Below are 17,645 nucleotides of genomic sequence, written 5' to 3' on the forward strand. Positions count from 1 at the left end.
ACTCCCAGCCCTGACTTTCAAATTCTGCTTCACAAGCAGCAAATGTCAGTAGTTGCTAAGTACTGTGACAACTTGGAACATTCTGAACACATAATGTTCTCCAAATGCAGCCCTAGTGCAACCGTCTGGGGTATCACCCCCAGGCTTCCTGTCCCAGGTCACCCAGTCAGGATCCTGCACAAATTACTCTGCCCATCCAATTAACTCCCATAATGCTTTCCTCACAAGAGGATTCCTACAATCAGACACATTTCCACAGTAGCCCTAGGACTAAACAATAAGGGTATTCACATGACTGGAGGTGGGGCAGGCGGGAAGGGGAAATAGCCTTCATACATTATTGACATAGCTGTCCCCATTCTACAGATGGAAAACTAATGTTTGACTTACCTTCCCCCCAGATGATCGTTGAATGTTGGTGGGAGCATGGATCCTGGCAGTATGGATCTCGTGTCCCAGCATGTGTCTCAGCCTCTGGGAGTCCCATAATGCACCGCATGATGAGCATGGCACATTGGGGGATTCCCTTGGGAGACGCCCACTCTAGGCGCTCGTCTCTGTGTCATTTCAGGCTGCAATTAGCACAAGCATTCACATGGATCTGGGTGTTGGGGTTAAGGGTGCACTAGTGCTAAAGGCCGGGGTGAAAAGCAGGGTTTGTAGGGAGGGCAGCCTCACTGGCAACTTCACTTGCAATGCTGCATGTGAACAACCTAGCCCAGGCCAGCCTGCTCCTGTGAATAGCCTTCATACACTATTAGCATAACCGTCCCCATTCTGCAAGCGGAAAACTAAGGTTCAAAGACAGTGGCTTGCTCAGATCAGTTCCATGTTGAACTGTGAGGCATAAGCTGTGAGGGCTTTTGAGAATACGCATTTAAGTGCTTAATTGCTGCCTACGAATTTCAAACAAGGACAAACTTATCCAATCTAGAATTTAACAGGATGGTTCCAGCATGAGAGGTCAGTTGTGCCAACATCAATTCCGATACTCATTAACTCATTTGGAAGAGTCCTTATTTGGACTAGCTTAAGTTTAGCTTCATCCACTCAGCAGTTATAAAGATCCAGGTACCCATGTTCTGGAAGACGATGGCACATCAGCATGTCAAGGAGAGTTCTCTGTCTCTCTCTCTCTCTCCACCCTCCCTCCTCTCCCTCGTGGCAAAGCAACTGCTATGTTCAAAGTTTCTATCCACTTGGTTGCATCTGAGATCTAGAAACTCAACACTAATTAACGTGTCTGCAACCCCCAGCTTGCCTAGCGGGGTCTGGAATTCACTCATGCTCCCTTGAGTACAGCAAGATCTACTAGGTAGCCCTCTGGCTCCTTAAACTGCACGGCTGGCAGATGCATATTTTAACATCATGCATCTGTTGGCTATATAATTTCTCGTCTTTGCCCTTCTTACTTTGTGCTTTGATAGAAGACCTGAGGGAAACCTCCAGTGGTTACAGTCAAAGTGTTTGCTTTGCAATTTCATACTGAAGCTGTTGGATTTTATTTTTCATTTTTTTCTTCACTGTGCTTGTTTTATTTAATTAATACTCCAACTTGGTTAAACAGATCATAAATTAGCGTGCTCTCTTGTATTTAAAAAAAATTGCCAGGTAGCATGGAGGCAAGAGATTTCTCTGCTCAGCTTAGCTTACTAAACATACATATGTGTGTAGTATGAACCTAGGGGGTGTATTTAATGAAGAGTGAATGAATTGCCTTTGCCCCTAGTAGGGATGTGCATGGAAAATATTTTGTGTTGTTTTGAGTTTGAAACAAAATGCAGATGGCTGAAATGTTTCATCGAAACAGCAGTCAAACCAGTTGTTTCGACAGAATGAAACTTCAACATTTTGAGTACTTTGGCCATAGCAAACAATGGGGAAACTCAAAACACCCCATTGTTCCCCATGGGTAGCTCCTAGGGACACCAAAGCGGGTTGGGTAGTAGGGCATGATGAGTGCTATCCACCACCCACCCCACAAAAGAATTGGCAAGCAGGTGGTTTTAAACAAATGTTTAGCCTTTCCTCAAAGCCCCCACAGGATTGCAAGCCAGTTCCAAAAAACCAATCAGCAAGGGGAAAACAGGCCTCCAAAATGGCACCCCAAATGTTGAAATGTTCTGAATCAGGGTTATTTTGGTCTGAGCTTGAAACAGGCCCTTTATTTATGCCCTTTATCAGAAAAGGGCATTTTTTTCAAGCTCAAGAGTCAAAATATTTCGATGTTGAAACATTTTGCGCAGCCCGAGCCCCTAGCAAATGTTGTATGCAGCTCTGTCCATACCTACGCTATGTAGTCTAAGTTAGGTTCAGGAAGGAAATTAGAGGAGACCTCATGGATGAGAACAATGGGGAAGGATAAAACCTCAGCCACCTTGGCATTATGGACCTATTTGTATGGGTGGCTTCTCGGGAGTACAATATGCACTAGCCTGCCAATACAGTTATATGTTCTGGCTATCGTCATAGCTGTGGAGGTCCTATAGGGAAGACTATAATGGGAAGATCCATTATACTAATGGGGCAAATCAGTCTAAGATGATTTGACTAACACTTGAGATAGCTGAATGACATGAAGCAAATCTAAATTAATGTTTGGTCAGGTGTGTGTGGTCAGGCATCATTCAGATGCCGTGACGTGTCTATGCCTACAAAGATTAGAATTGTTCAGACAATGGTTTTTCCCGTGACACTCTATGGATGCAAAAGCTGGACTTTGATAGAAAAATATTGATGCTTTTGAACTTTGGTGCTGGAGAAAACTTTTGAGGATACCATGGACAGCCAGGAAAACAAACAAATGGATCATAGAACAAATCAATCCAGGCTCAAACTATCATAATTTGGACACATTATACAAAAACCCAGTTCCCTTGAGAAGTCCATAATGCTGGGGTAAGTTGAAGGAAAGAGAAGAAGAGGATGACCAGCAGCAGGGTGGGTGCACTGGATTACGACAGCAGTGAATGCACCACTGAGAGACCTTAAAGGCCAAGTTGAAGACAGATCACCCTGGAAAGAATCTATCTATGTGGTCGCTAAGAGTCGACACTGACTTGATGACACTTAATCAATCAATCAATCAATCAATCATCAGGTGTAATCATGTATTACTTACTGGGAAAATGGTCATCAATAAAATGGGTGTGTGTGTATGTGGAGGGAAGGCTTGCATGGCACAAGGACTGTCCAGAGGCACTGTGTGTCTCTGTCATACCCTAATTGCAATGTTTTATCTTTCTCCATAGGCATGAATGGCAACATCATTTGGGTTAGGGACTAAACATGCTCATGCCTCATGACCCCAATGGGGGTCAAGTTGGAATGAATCAAGTTGGAATGACCTTTGAAAAGGAACAGGAGTGGTATTGAGTTCTGCTCTCTGGATTAGTCATAACTACATCTCACTGAAACGAATGAGACTAACTTGTCTCATTTCTTTCAATGGTGTTTAGTCTAGATCAGTGTTTCCTCTAAAGCATGTGCATGTGCGTGCGCACACAAGGTTTTTGATGTCTGCTCTTTTTATTTTAGATCCCACTCAGCCTGAATCAGGAAGGTCCCACTCTGAATATACATGCACACTCACTGTCTTGATACTGCCACCCAGAACAAAACTCATTCCACACAAAGAAGAAAAAAATTAGAGAGAACGTTGGTCTGGACTTTGCCTTAGGGAACTTAACAGTCCTGCTGTCTCCCCATTTTGCTTTGTAAACAATTCCTCCACCTGAAAGTGAAAAAAGTTAGCCTGAATTCTGTTTGTGGAGCAATTCAGCATGAGTTCCATGTATGGGCATCCACTTGGATATCCCTGGGCACCAAATGAGTAGCAGCAGCTTGAAGCTGATCAAACAGTAAATGGCATAGGAAACCACAAAACTAGCCTAGAGAAGCTCTGTTATATAGTATACACGATTCATCCAAGGGCACATTTCCATCAGTGAACAATTCACATGGAAGTTGTATACCTTTTGGCAAGTACACAGGCCAGTTTACGCTTCTAACACTATACTACCAAGTGGCTCCCACATGTCAGCTTTCTCTTGATGTGCCCCACTTAAGTAGTTTTGGGCCAGATGAGCTTTTGAAAGCAGATTAGGATCCAATATTGTTGCTAATATTCTTTCTTTATGGGTTTTTTTTAATATAGCCCACCTTTTTACTTCCCAGCATCCAAGACAGTTATAATAAAAACAGATTAACAATTTAAAAAGTCAAAACATGAACATGAAAACGCACAGGATAAAATCTGAATTAAAAGAGAAGCAGAGGAAAGGGAACACAATATATATTGAACATTCACAGCTTCTAAGATAAAACAGACTTAACTCAATGCTTCTTGCAAAGGGTTGGTGTGGTCCCTGACCCCAACACCATCTGCTTAACCTCAGAAACAGAACCAGCATCAGAAGCCGGTGCTGAGGGTCTGGGGACCCACCACCTCTGTGCCCAGAGTCTGATTGATGCAAACACAGCTACTCTCTGATGGCCCACCCTGGTAGAAAGGAGCCCACAGATGGCAGATTGCCAAGGGACCCCTGAAACCTGGAGCCAGCCCTGCCCAGAAATCAGAAGCACCCAGAGAAAGGGCTCTGAAGACAACCTTAATGTATGGCTCATATGGAAGACGATTGTTTTTCAGACACCCTAAGGACTTTAAGCTAAAAACAGCACTTTGAATTCTGGTGAAACTTCAGACTGTTTGAAGAACTCCAGCACTGTGAAATATTCGCAGGGGTTCCATTCCGTGGTTGTACCTCAGATATGGAAACTAGGGGTGTGCACAGAACAGGCTGGTCTGGTCCAGTTCAAGTCCAGACGGGGCAGTTCGGTCCAACACCCCCTCGAACCCCCCTAGTTCGGTCCAGTCCAGGGGGGGTTGTTGCTGACCTTTTACAGATTTTTTTTAACATACACCCTTTGCGGGGGTTCTCTGAGGTGGCAGGGGTGTGTCTGCAGAGGTTCCCCCTCACCCCACTGGCCTTCCTTCAAAAATGGCTCTTTTCGGCTGTTCTTCGTCCTGTTCAGGCCTTTCCCCTGGCATGCTGGCCATTTTTGAGGCCGCCACATGTGCACAATAGGCTGGTTCTTTGTTTGTTTTTTTAAACGGGAGCCATTTTGTGGCTCCAAGAAACAAAACGGTGGCCAGAAATCCTCCACAGTCATTTCTGGCCAGTTCTGATGCACAGATATGCGAGGTCGATGTGTTTCCCCCCTTCTTTTTTCCATGTATGCCAAGGTCAGGTGTCTTTTCCCCTACAGCAAATACACAAATCTGTGGATAATGAGGTTTCCCTGTATTTTTTTTACAAAATGCTTAAATATTCTCATGACTGAAACATGCCAAATATGTCAACAACGGGATCAGAAGTGACCGAATCATGACCCAGACTTCCTAAGAAGCAGATCTCCCTTTCCATTCTCTGGAACAAAATTCTGAGTCTCCAGAAGCCAATGGAAGTAAGTGATCCTTATAGGCTGAAGCTGTTTGAAAAACGGGACTTCCAAGGCTTATGGAACGATCTATTCTGCCACATTTAACTGTGTAGATCTAAAGGCAACGTGACATGTTCTTAAATATTTAATTAAAATATAGTCGCTCTGTTCAGCTTAGAAGGGAGGGAAAGAGGCAGCATCAGGCCTCTCAGGCTGTTGTCAGACATGAGTGGCAGTAGTTCAGGAAACGATTTAGACAGCATTTGGGGGCTTCTTGGTAACAGCTGTGCATAAAGTTAAAGGCTGGCTGGGTAGAATTAGACAGCTCACATTTTGGCACAGAGAGCACAGAAATCTAAGCTTTGGGGACAGAGCATGGAGGCATTTTCGGCAGGCATTTAACAGAGAAGATGAAAGGAGCTGAAGCTTGGAGAAAGCCTTTTGGGAACGGGAAGACATGAACCGACACCTTCTCAATTACGACTGGTGCTGGTAAAGTATTCACCTGGCACTACTGGGACGTTACATGACTTTAAGCCTAAAAGGTGGACAGGCCTGTTTTTAACAGAGTAAACAGCAGCTGGGTCAACTTTACACACCCCAGATTGGGATTATAGATATTAAGAGATTAGAAGAAGAGCAAAGACTTCATTCTCTTTATTTAGAATGCTGAACTTTGCATCTTTATCCATATAAGTCCTTGTTTGATTTCAATATTAAATGTGGGTATAGCAAAAGAGAATAAAGCTTTTTCTAAAATTGAGTGTATGGGTCTGTTTAGATGATATCATCGGCTGGCCCCATTCACCACATGAGGAAGGGCATGTACATCCTGCCCTACCCCAAGAGCACAATTCTACTCTGCATAACTGCACGGAGGAGGCAGAATATCCAAACCAACCCTCGTTGTGAAATTTAAATATTACTTGTCAATACTGTGCAATACAGGTGTGTGAGCATCAGGGGCATGGCCAGCAGGTGTGGTCTGGGCCCCCCTGCCCATATTAACTGAATGCTGGGAGGCTCCCTTCAGAACAGGGCTAATCAAGAACAGCTGTTTGTTCTAAAGAAAACATGAAAGTTTTAAATTTCCTTTCCTTGTACATGAGATAGAAGGAGAGATGAAGCAGGAGCACTCAGTTCTGTGGCTCACCAAGGCTCATTATTGTAGGGCTAACCCAGCGATCTTCACTATTTTTCAATTGGTGACCATTTTGGCAAAAAAAAAAAAAAAAGCAAAAAACTTCAATTTGATTACCATTTTCCACTGTACTGACCTCTGCTGACCACTTTTTTCAGTGCTAAGAAGGCCCTTTCAGAGAGACGGAGCCCTCTCAACAGCTCTAGGAAGAAAGCACAGGGAAGGGCTTCCCAGCACCCTAGGCATGCCTTCCAAGATGGTGTAGGGGATCATGGGCTCCATGCCCCTCAAAAGAATCCCCCTCCCGCCAGTGCTGTGCAAAGCACTGTGCTACAGGGAGAGAATGGTTGTCTCTGCATGGTGCTAAGGGGACCGTGCCAAGTGTTCAGCTTGGGCCAAAGCTTCACACAGCCCCATAAACATCCATTCATTTCTTCATTTCTTTATTTAACACATTTCTATACCGCCCCAAACTTACCTTTCTGTGCTGTTTACAATAAAAAACACAATTAAAACAAATTTTAAACATTAAAACAATTTAAAACTTAAAACAGGGTTAAAAGTATTAAAACAGTAAATTTAATTAAAAACCTGGGTGAACAGTTGTGTCTTGATTGACTGTTTAAAAGTTGTCAGAGATGGGGAAGCTCTTCTTTCAACAGGGAGCACATTCCAAATCCTGGGGGCAGCAATGACAACGCCCGTCCCTGAGTAGACACCAGATGAGCCGGTGTTAACTGTAGATGGACCTCTCCAGATGAAATTAATGGGTGGTGGGAATCATGACGAAGAAGACATTCTCTTAAATACCCAGGGCCTGAGGCATTCAGGGCGTTACAGGTTTTAACCAGCACCTTGTATTTTGCCCAGAAACATATCGGTAGCCACTGAGATGACCCAAGACCAGCCTGGCTGCTGCATTCTGTACCAAATGCAGTTTCTGGACTACGTACAAAGGCAGCCCCACATACAGCATATTGCAGAAGTCAAGTCTGGAGGTTACTAGCATTTGTGCCACTGTTTTGAGGTCATTTATCTTAAGAAATGGAAGTAGCTGGTGTATCAGCCCAAGCCTCAACCTGATGTACCATAGAGAGGCTAGGAACCAGAAGTACTCCCAGACTGTGTACCTGTTCCTTCTGGGGAGGTGTGACCCCATCCAGAACAGGCAAATCAAAATAATCTCCCGAGTTCTGACCTCGCACAACAAGTACCTCCCTCTTATCTGGAGTAAGCCTCAGTTTATTATTCCTCATCCAGCCCATTACTGTTTCCAGGCAGGCATTTAGGGCAGTTATGCCTTCTCTCAATGATGTTGACATGGAGAAATAGATTTGGGTATCGTCAGCATACTGATAATACCCTGCACCAAATCCCCTGATGACCTCTCCCAGCAGTTTCATGTAGATGTTAAACAACTTCTGAGACAATATGGAGCCCTGAGGGACACCATATAAAAGTTCAGATTTTGAAGAACAACAGTCTCCAAGGGATTTTGAAGAACAACAGTCTCCAACAGTCTCCAAGGGAACAACAGTCTCCATCTAGAACCTGCCTGAGAGGTAGGAGTGGAATCACCGCAAAGCAGTGCCTTCCACCCCCTCCCACCCCACCCCCAAAGTCAGGGAGCTACACTTAAGGCTGATGGGCCCCTAGGTCTTAACAGTGAAGACCAGTTGGTTAGACCATGGTTTATTGTTCTGTCTTTGCATTGGGCCCCAGTGTGTGAAAAATCTCACCCATGTCAGATTCTGTGTGCTCAGCATTATATTTAATCAGGTCACTGTTGCCTATTTACTTACATGCACAGTATTAGCACACCAGGGATATATAGCCTGGGAGACACCCAAATCCCTTTGAAAATATTGAGCTAATATTAAAAATATCCAGCCAGAGATAAGCTCTCATGTGTCCAACTGTTTTCACTCTGAGAGTTAAGCATGCACATAGGAAGCTGCCATATAGTGAGTCTATCTCTATAGTCCATTGGTCTATCTAGCTCAGTATAGTCTACACAGACTGGCAGCGACTTCTCCAAGGTTGCAGGCAGGAATCTCTCTCAACCTTATCTTGGAGATACCAGGGAGGGAACTTGGAACCTCTTGCATGCAAGCATGCAGTAGTTCTTCCCAGAGTGGGCCCATTCCCTAAGGGAAATATCTTACAGTGCTCACACATGTAGTCTCCCATTCAAATGCAAACTGGGGGGTCCCTGCTTAGCAAAGGGGACAATTCATGCTTGTTACCACAAGACCAGCGCTCCTCCCTTGGATCCCTCTTGTTGAAGTCAATGAACGCATATTTGGTTGGGTCTATTCCACTGATTGCCCTGCTTCCAAATAAACGATTGTTTTTCTGGACATCCCGAATTTCATTATCATAAATAATTTGTGCTAATACTTTTTCTATGAATATTTTAATTGCCAGGGTAAACTCCATTCATTCCATAAGGTCTCATGAACCTTAAAATTCCATTAAGAGATTGTTTGGTTTTCCTTATTGCAACAACTGAGACATGATTAGCAAGCAGTTGATCTATGGAGAAAGTTATATACCTAAAGATCAGAAAGAAGACGTCTGCTCCACTGTATTTCCTACTACTTTCCAACACTCTTTAGTTGTCATTGAAGCAAATTGCTGAATTGGGGTTTTATTATGATATTCAACTTTTAATCTTCATATGACCCCAAATAAGCATTGTTTTAACTGAAATGCATACTGGGGTAACAAAATTAGGGCATTTAAAGACAACAGAACTGGGACAGAAGAGTCGCTGATTCTAGAAGCAAACAAAATTGTGTATTTCAGGCATAACACCAAAGAAAGGGACAGGGAATCTGGGTTGGCAGTCACTTGGGGACAATGTCTTTGTGGGTACCAATGGTGGAGTTCTTCTAATAGGGCAGACGGGTTTTAAAAACTTGGGCCGCCCAGCTCCTGGAAGCCACCTGACGGCCCTCCCTGTGGCCAGAGCCCTGAAAGGGCCTCAAGAACTCTCCAGAATTCATTCTCAGCCAGTATTTCATTCTCAGTATTCATTCTCAGCTGAAATTTCCCTTTTCATGAGGGAGAGAAAGGGAAGGGAAATTCATGCACCCCAGCCAGCAAACGTCGGCTGGGAATGAGCTCTGGAGGGCTTTCCGGATTCTAGGCACAGCCCTTGCGCATGATGTCATGCTCAAGGGGGACCACTGGTGTGCATGCTGTACATGCCCAGCAGAGACACTGGGGATGGGAGCAAACATGGGCCCGAAGCTCCAGTAGCAACAATCCCCCAGATTTGCTCCATGCAACTTGCATCCCTTGTTCCCCCAGTCAAATAGTAATTATTCCAGGATACCAGGCATCCCAATATCCATCCCCATTCTCCTTTCTCCCTACTCTTGGTGTGTGTTTTATCTGTCTCTTACATGCATGCATGCATGTACACACACACACACACACACACACACACGTCCTCTGACACCTCCAGTTGCTTTTCTGGAAGTACATTTCCACCTTTTACAGTGAAAGCACCTGAACCAAACCTTCCAGTCAGAGGAGCTTTCAAACAGGGCCTTTTGCTGTGCACACAATAGTATGTGTATGTGTGTGTGTGTGTGTGTGTGTGTGTGTGTGTGTGTGTGTATATATATATATATATATATATATATATATATATATATATTCTGTGGACACAGAGCTGAGGGCTGTTTGTATGGCAGGCTAGTTTTATAGCATCCATGGATACATTTTTATTGAGCTGTATCCGCCCAGAAACATCCACAGCAGTGTTGCTGCCGTCTATAAATGCAACCAGAACCCCTGTAAATAAAGAGGAAGATTGCTGGTCTCATTACCAGTCACCACACAGAACTGAAGCCTTGCTATCATCACCAGCAGCAGGAAGAGAGACAATTTCTTCTTGCTGACTCTGACATCTATGCTCTCTCCCCAACCTTCTTTGCCCCTGGCAACTGCATCATTGCTATTTCCCCTACCAAAGTTCCATTATCCACTTTCATCTTGTTGTTTTATTGGCTTCCTGTGATTGTGTTAATGGCCCTCTCTTTGGGCAAGCCCATGCAATAAGACCCCTTGGAGTGAGCCATAGCACAATGTTCAGGATGCACAGCAGTGAAGCTCCAAATCAAGAGCAAAGAGGCAAAGACTTCAGGGCAACTTCCATTTGACTATTAGAGCCTACTACTTTGTTCTTAATAGACTGTGAATGCTCTGGCTCCTAGCTTAAAAAAAATCTCATTACTATTATGCATAACTTGGCTCATTGAGAAAGAAACCTGAAGGGAATGATGGAACGGGAAGCTAGTGGAGTGAATCTGCTGGATCAGCAGTGGAAGTGAATTCATATTTACATTTTGGAAAGTTTAAAAAAGTGACACAGAAAAACAAGGAGGTAAGGGACATTTAATGTGGAAATGTTCCCATCCTCTGAGAATTAAATTCTGATTTCTCAGAAATTCCAAGGGGAAAACAGAATTGCAAGACTCCAATCCAGACTGCAAATTTCTTGAAGGAGAAATAACACCCCGTGGGATTGCAGCAAGTCCCTAAGGGCAATTGCAGCAGAAGAAATACCACCAGAGAGCTGAGGAGAGTCTTTAAAGATCATGTTTCCCCAGCACCTCTCTTAGCTGTCCCTCCACCATTGCTTTGTGCTGAGCTGTATACTCTATGCCTTGGAGATCTTTTAGCTTGAAAAGTGGAGTTTATATCTGTAAGAAACAGCAACGAATAAACACAATCCTATAACTGCTTAATATTAGTAAGAACATTCAGTGCACTTTATTTTTCAGTTTATTTCTTCCTATCTGACTATTTTGTGAAGTCTGCCTTTGCAGCATTCACAATACAATACAAATAGTTAATATTATGACTGGGGTCCCAAGAATTACTTTAGGTACCTGGGGCTACCCAGTGGTATTACTGACTTGTTTTTCATTTAAATATGTGATCCAGTAATTTCTGAGACAAGTCTGATTAAAAAACAACAACGCCCCCATACTATGTATTTTGGGCATAGCTATACTACAAACGTAGATTAGTGTAGAATCCAAGGGAAAGAGTTGTGGTATGCAAGGACAAGGCAGTGGAGTTGAATCAGGAATATGAACAGTTTAATGAAATAGATATTATGTACACAGAGGCAAGTACAGACTGCTTTTCCAAGCTCTTGCTGCTGGCTGTTTCTTGGCCCCACCTCTACTCCAGGAATACAAGTAACTAAAGCCCCATGCAAAAGCTGGCCTGGATCAAGGAATTGATTAACCAAAAAAACCACGCCACAATCATTTAGCACTCTATCACCCAAAGGGGATGAGTATTAGACTGCCCTATAGAGATCCCCTGCTGATAACAAACAAGGCAACATTCCTCAGGGGATTACTGTACTTGTGAAAGTTAAACCCTCCCAGCTAGCCTCCTGTGCTCTTCCTCTCTTAATCCAAGTCCAGTGGTTGAGCAGAAGAGTGACTGCATGTTTTGCTTCATAACTCTGCTTCTACAAGGACTAGAGCTTAGCTTTTTTAAAATTGAAAGCTGAAATTCAGGCGAATCTGGGTGAGATACTTAAAATCTAGGTGATACCTGGAATTCCGGTGGGGGGGAGTGTGGCAACACTAATAGAGGTGTATAAGATTATGCAAGGAGTAGGAATAGTGGACAGAGAGAATCTTCTGACCCTCTCTCACAACACTAGAACCAGGGGTCATCCAATGAAATGGAAGGTTGGGAAATTTAGGACCAACAAGAGGAAGTACTTTTCCACACAGCACATAATTAACCTATAGAATTCTCTGCCACAGGATGTGGTGATGGCCACTATAGCTTGGATGGCTTTAAAAGCAGCTTAGACAAAGTCATGGAAGACAGGTCTATCCATGGCTACTAGTCTGGTGGTTACATGCCACCTTCAGCCTCAGAGGAAAGATGCCTCTCAATACCAGTTGCAGGAGATCAACAGCAGGAGAGAGGGCAAATCCTCACCCACTGCCTGTGTGGTTCTCGAAGGCATCTGGTGGGCCACTGCATGAAACAGGATGCTGGACTAGATAGGTCTTGGGCCTGATCCAGCAAGGCTGTTCTTAATAATGCAAAATACAACAGCTAGTCTCATTTGCCAATTGTAACTATTTGTCATGCTTTGCAGAGATCCATTAAAAGATCTCAATCCCAGGTTTTAAACTAGAAAAAGAGTCTTTTACACAGCTAGATTTCCTGGGGTAACAATCCCTGAAGCCATTTCATCTTCTGGTTTGTTTACACATTCAAGAACAACTCCAAAGCTGACAGGAGTTGAAAGAGAATCAACAATCCTTAGGGAGATCAAAGGCTCTTGACTCACTGCTCTTTCATTTGAGGATAAGCATCATGTAAACAATTGGGGGATTGTCTTTGGTGGGAGGAGTTCGCAATTCCATAAAGAAAGAAACTCAGTGATCTGTGAGAGCAGCACAGAATACTCCCTTGGCATGGCAAGAACCTGAAGCTGTTGTGTGAATGACTTCAGAAATCAGCAACACTATTCCCCCTAAAACAGACTGGGAGTTCCTTGTCTATTCCCATGATATTTTTTTCTTCTGCCTGGGATAAGAATTCCGAGATGATAATCTTTGAATCCTAATTACATCACCAAGGTCTGAATCACTGAGGGGCAAAAGGCTATGTAGAACCCCTTGAGAATATATTGCTAGTTCATGGAAATTCTTCTCATTTCCCTCAGAATTCCTTAGGGCTTTCTCCTGGCAGTGTTCTCCAAATTTATCTTGATTTTTTTTTACAAAATCTGGTGGAAGCTCCAATCTCAAGTTTCATCAGCATGTGTCTATCCAACACAGAGACACTTAACATTGCTTGGGAGTGCCATGTGATATTTTTGTCCCTAGCAACTTGAAGTCACTGAGCCTAGCCGTGAACTGCTGGCTTCACAAACCAAGTCCAAGAATCTTGGCTTCACTTCCAACATCTCTGGTAAACCTCTCCAGCTGGCCACAGCCAGAAAAATGCAATTCAGGTAAGCTGTACCCATCCCATTAGGAAGTGCAGGTAGACTGTGCTTTACTTACAAATAAATGAGGCTTATGTGATTGTGAGCCACCTAAGGGCACAGCAGGGAAATGACTTAACTAGCAAGCCAGAGGTTGCCTGTTCAAATCCCCACCGGTATGTTTCCCAGACTATGGGAAACACCTCTATCAGGCAGCAGCAATTTAGGAAAGATGCTGAAAGGCATCATCTCATATTGCATGGGAAAAGGCAATGGTAAACCCCTCCTGTATTCTACCAAAGACAAACACAGGACTCTGTGGGCACCAGGAGTCAACACGGACTCAACGGCACACTTTACCTTTATGAGACTGTGTGAACAATGCTTGAATTAAACAGAAGTACCAGGCAGCCTGGAAGGGTGATGGCTTTGGTAATTATCTGCGATGTCTACCTATTTCCCTGTACAAATACCCCCTTTTGCATTTTAATGTAAACTCAAATCTATATTTAGGTCCTGTGTACTGAATGTTATGAAGCAATTGCTAGATGCCAGCTGCGTCTTTGATCCTTCAAGGACTTCAAGATATGACTGGTCTAATTGTCATCCCAGTTCTAGTCTTGCTCTCTAACTACTGCAACATATTAAAAAGCTGATGGCTACAGCATGGCAGCTATTGCTACAGCACGTCAGCAAAAACGACAAAACCTTCAGATATTGAATACGTATTCAGCACATCGTATACAGAGCATCAAATAACCAGCAGGTGTCTGGAGAATATTCACGCACATTTGGAATACATTCCCCATCAGAATCCAGAGAGCAAATTTTGGGAGGGGTTAGCCAGCAGACCCAAGGTGAGCTTAGACCCACTTGCAGACTGATTGTTGGTTGTAGACGAAATAGGGATTATTCCCCAGTATGTGTACTTTGCTATAGGCGGAGCTGGTCTTTGGGTTGGTATTGCTGGGTAGCTACCAAGCACCCACTGCTGATCCCTGAGGACACCGCTGTGCCCATAGCCTTTCTATGACACTGATGGAGTGAGTCCTCTGGGGACCATCGAGGTAGGAGAGGACCCATGGAGGGCACCTTACTGATGGCCCCCTGAAATCTGAAGCCAGCCTTGTCTGTAGGACCACAGCCCAGTTCGTGCCTTTAAAACATGTGAAAAGCTTTTCTGGATATCCAGCCCCTCAGAGATCTGGCTTCCTGTTCTTTGCCACTTTGGCAAAGAACCAGTCATTTGTGTTCTCTTCTCCCTTTCACAATAACTAGGGTTAACTAATCAAGCCCTTGCCGGATTTCAGATCTAGCCCTGAATAGCAAAACGGCATGGGCTTACAGAGGGAACGCGTGCCAAACAGCATGGATAATGAAGTGACCAAATAATGAACCTCAAGAATAATGAAGTGCTCAAATCATGACTTACCCGAGACTGAACCAGCATGTAATGAACCAGCGAATAACAAGCACATGCTTCAGCTAATTCTAGCAAAGAGGCGTTTTGAATTGAAACAGTGATTTCGCTTCATATCCGTACTTTCAAACACAAGATGTCAATCAAATGCAGACTAGTGCTAGACGGGGCCACTTGTACTGCTGATAAAAACTGGGATATGCAGCCATTCTCCCCACGCTGTGTAAGGAGGTGCAAAACACTTATACAGAGGAAATTCTTTTGAGAACATCCACTCCTCATTTCAGGGTTTCCTTGCATCTGGGTCTCTCTCCTTACTGTGTGGCAGATACAGGTTTCTTTCACTGGCAGGAAAAGCAACTGAGATTTAGCCAGTGGTGGCTGCTCACCGTGATTTTGTCCCACATGACGTGTTGCAAAGAACTCTGCGGGCAGGGGCGTAGCAAGGTTGGAGTGGGCCCAGAGACAAGATTTTAAAATGGGCCCCCCCTCACTGAAGTAAAATATTTATATATATATTCTCTCTCTCTCTCTCTCCTATGTGCCACAATAGAACATCATCCTAAATTATTTTTTTACAAGTTTTGTAAATTGTGGACAATGCAAGTCATTTAATAGTACTAGAGAAAGGCATGCTGTTCTGGTAGCTCCAGGTCTTAACACTCACATCAATTTTGGAGGATGAATACAACTGAAGGAAGCCCGGGCGGGTGTGCGGCTGGGGGAGTCAGTCATGTGACTTGCCTCTGGGGGGGGCCCAAGGCAGTGGGAGCCCAGACAACTATCTCCCCTTTTCCTATTAGAGTTACGCCCCTGTCTGGGGGTTATCTACTACATGAGGCATTGTGGGGAGGGGGAATGTGGTGACCAGCCACTGGACAGAATGCTTTTGCGCTGCTGCCAGCCATTCAAGAATGAAATCAAACCACATTCACCACTACAAAAAAGGAGAGGGAGCCTACCTAGTCGGCAGCCACAAGTTAGGCCCAATTCTCCTTGGGAGGCCAGAACATCAGTAGTGGTCCTCCTAGGACAACCAGCCCTCAGCAGCTACCTGAGAGTGCCTCACACTGATACCAGCCCTGAAAATACTCCTACATGTTCATCTCCTCCTCCTGAGATATCTTGATGGCCTGGACAGATGCTAGCCACTTTTGGTCGCTTTTGGTCAGAAGGCAGGATACAAGCATTTTGAAATAAATGCCTTTCACCTGGGAGAAACCCTCCCCAAATACGCCTTGTCCAACAAACTGCAGTGGGTAAAGACCCAGCAAGGCTGAAAGAGGAAGCAGATCCAAGTTGCTCTATGACATCAATAGCCAGGAGACCAACTGCCACCTTCCATCAAGACCTATTTGCATTACAAAACCCATAAGGACTGAAAACAGCAAGAAAAGTGGACACAGCTGCTCGTTGGGTGGGAACTGAGGGAGAATACTTGTTACCTCCTCCTTTCACTAGCCCATTCCTGGGCATGAGGAGGCTGAGTCCCCATTTGTCTCTTTGCCTAGCCATCATAATACCACCTCCTTCTGGGTTCCATACCCAAGCCCATAAGTGGGGCAGCACAAGCCATCTGTACCCAGAAGCCTCAAATCACAAGAGCTCCGAGCCATGATAATGTGAATGGTATGGATATAGAACACCTCCCAACACACAATTCATTGGCAGGATTCCTTCACAGTTTTGATATATAGTAGAGTGGCTCATTGGAATTATAATGAATGCACATTAGCTTCCATTCTCTTTTTCACATGGTCCCCATTGATAAACACTTCTCAATCATAATAATGTCTTGGCTCTTAGTAGCTGCAGGGGGTTATTGCAGTGGTATATATTTCCTGTGCATGTTTGTACATAAATCTTGTTTCTGTAAAAGCTGCTACACACCCAGAGTCAGCTGCAGCCATTATAAATCTAAATCAAGGCAGACGAAGAAATACTTCTTAATAAAGTCTCCCCCTGCCGAACACTTCTGTCAAGTGGGGAAGTGGAGTGAGGGTTTGAGAGATAAGGAAGCTAATTACCTGGCCAGCAGAATAAAGGACCCTACTTCAAGGACTAATGTTTACATCTAACCTTAAAAACAATAGCCAAAGGTTATTTGAATGGCATTTGGTTGCATGGTAATTATCTTAAACCATGCTACTGATACTGATGTCCTGGTTGTTTGGGCAATGATTCCTTGCTCTTGGAGGCAGTGGCAACACCAGAAAGAAACTGAGGGGGGCACAGAAGGGGGCAAAGTGCATTTATGGGTGGGCGAGCTGTGTCCCACATATTAGATTTCTGAAATAGAAATGGGGGTGAGGGGAAGCCACTTGGGGGAGGGGCACTTGCTCACCCACGTTCCCCCTCTGGAGCCACCCTTGCCTGGAGGCCCCCTTGCCACAAAATATCTGGCTATAAGGCTATATGAAGGAATTTGTCCCCCTGAAGTTAGCGGGATGACATTTCATTTTTAAAACCAATTGATCGGTGCATGCTGCTCATATCTGCATGTGTGATTGATGATGTTTTAAGACGTAACTTGTGTGTATAGTCATTGCTAAACTTAGGGAGAAGCTAAATGCAATGCCAGGCCTGTAGTTGCTCTCAGAAGAGTTTCCCCATTAAAGTTTCAATACCCTTTCCCATTTTGTAATGTCATCGTATTG

General features: G+C 44.1%; 1 protein-coding gene across 4 annotated transcripts in view; it reads right to left on the reverse strand.

The window, feature by feature from the left end:
- Positions 1-17,645, reverse strand: part of KIRREL3 (kirre like nephrin family adhesion molecule 3) — a 780,338-nt gene that overhangs the window by 293,265 nt on the left and 469,428 nt on the right. The window lies entirely within an intron of this gene.

Source organism: Hemicordylus capensis, chromosome 8 (assembly GCF_027244095.1).
Source record: "Hemicordylus capensis ecotype Gifberg chromosome 8, rHemCap1.1.pri, whole genome shotgun sequence".
Classification (NCBI taxonomy): domain Eukaryota; kingdom Metazoa; phylum Chordata; class Lepidosauria; order Squamata; family Cordylidae; genus Hemicordylus; species Hemicordylus capensis.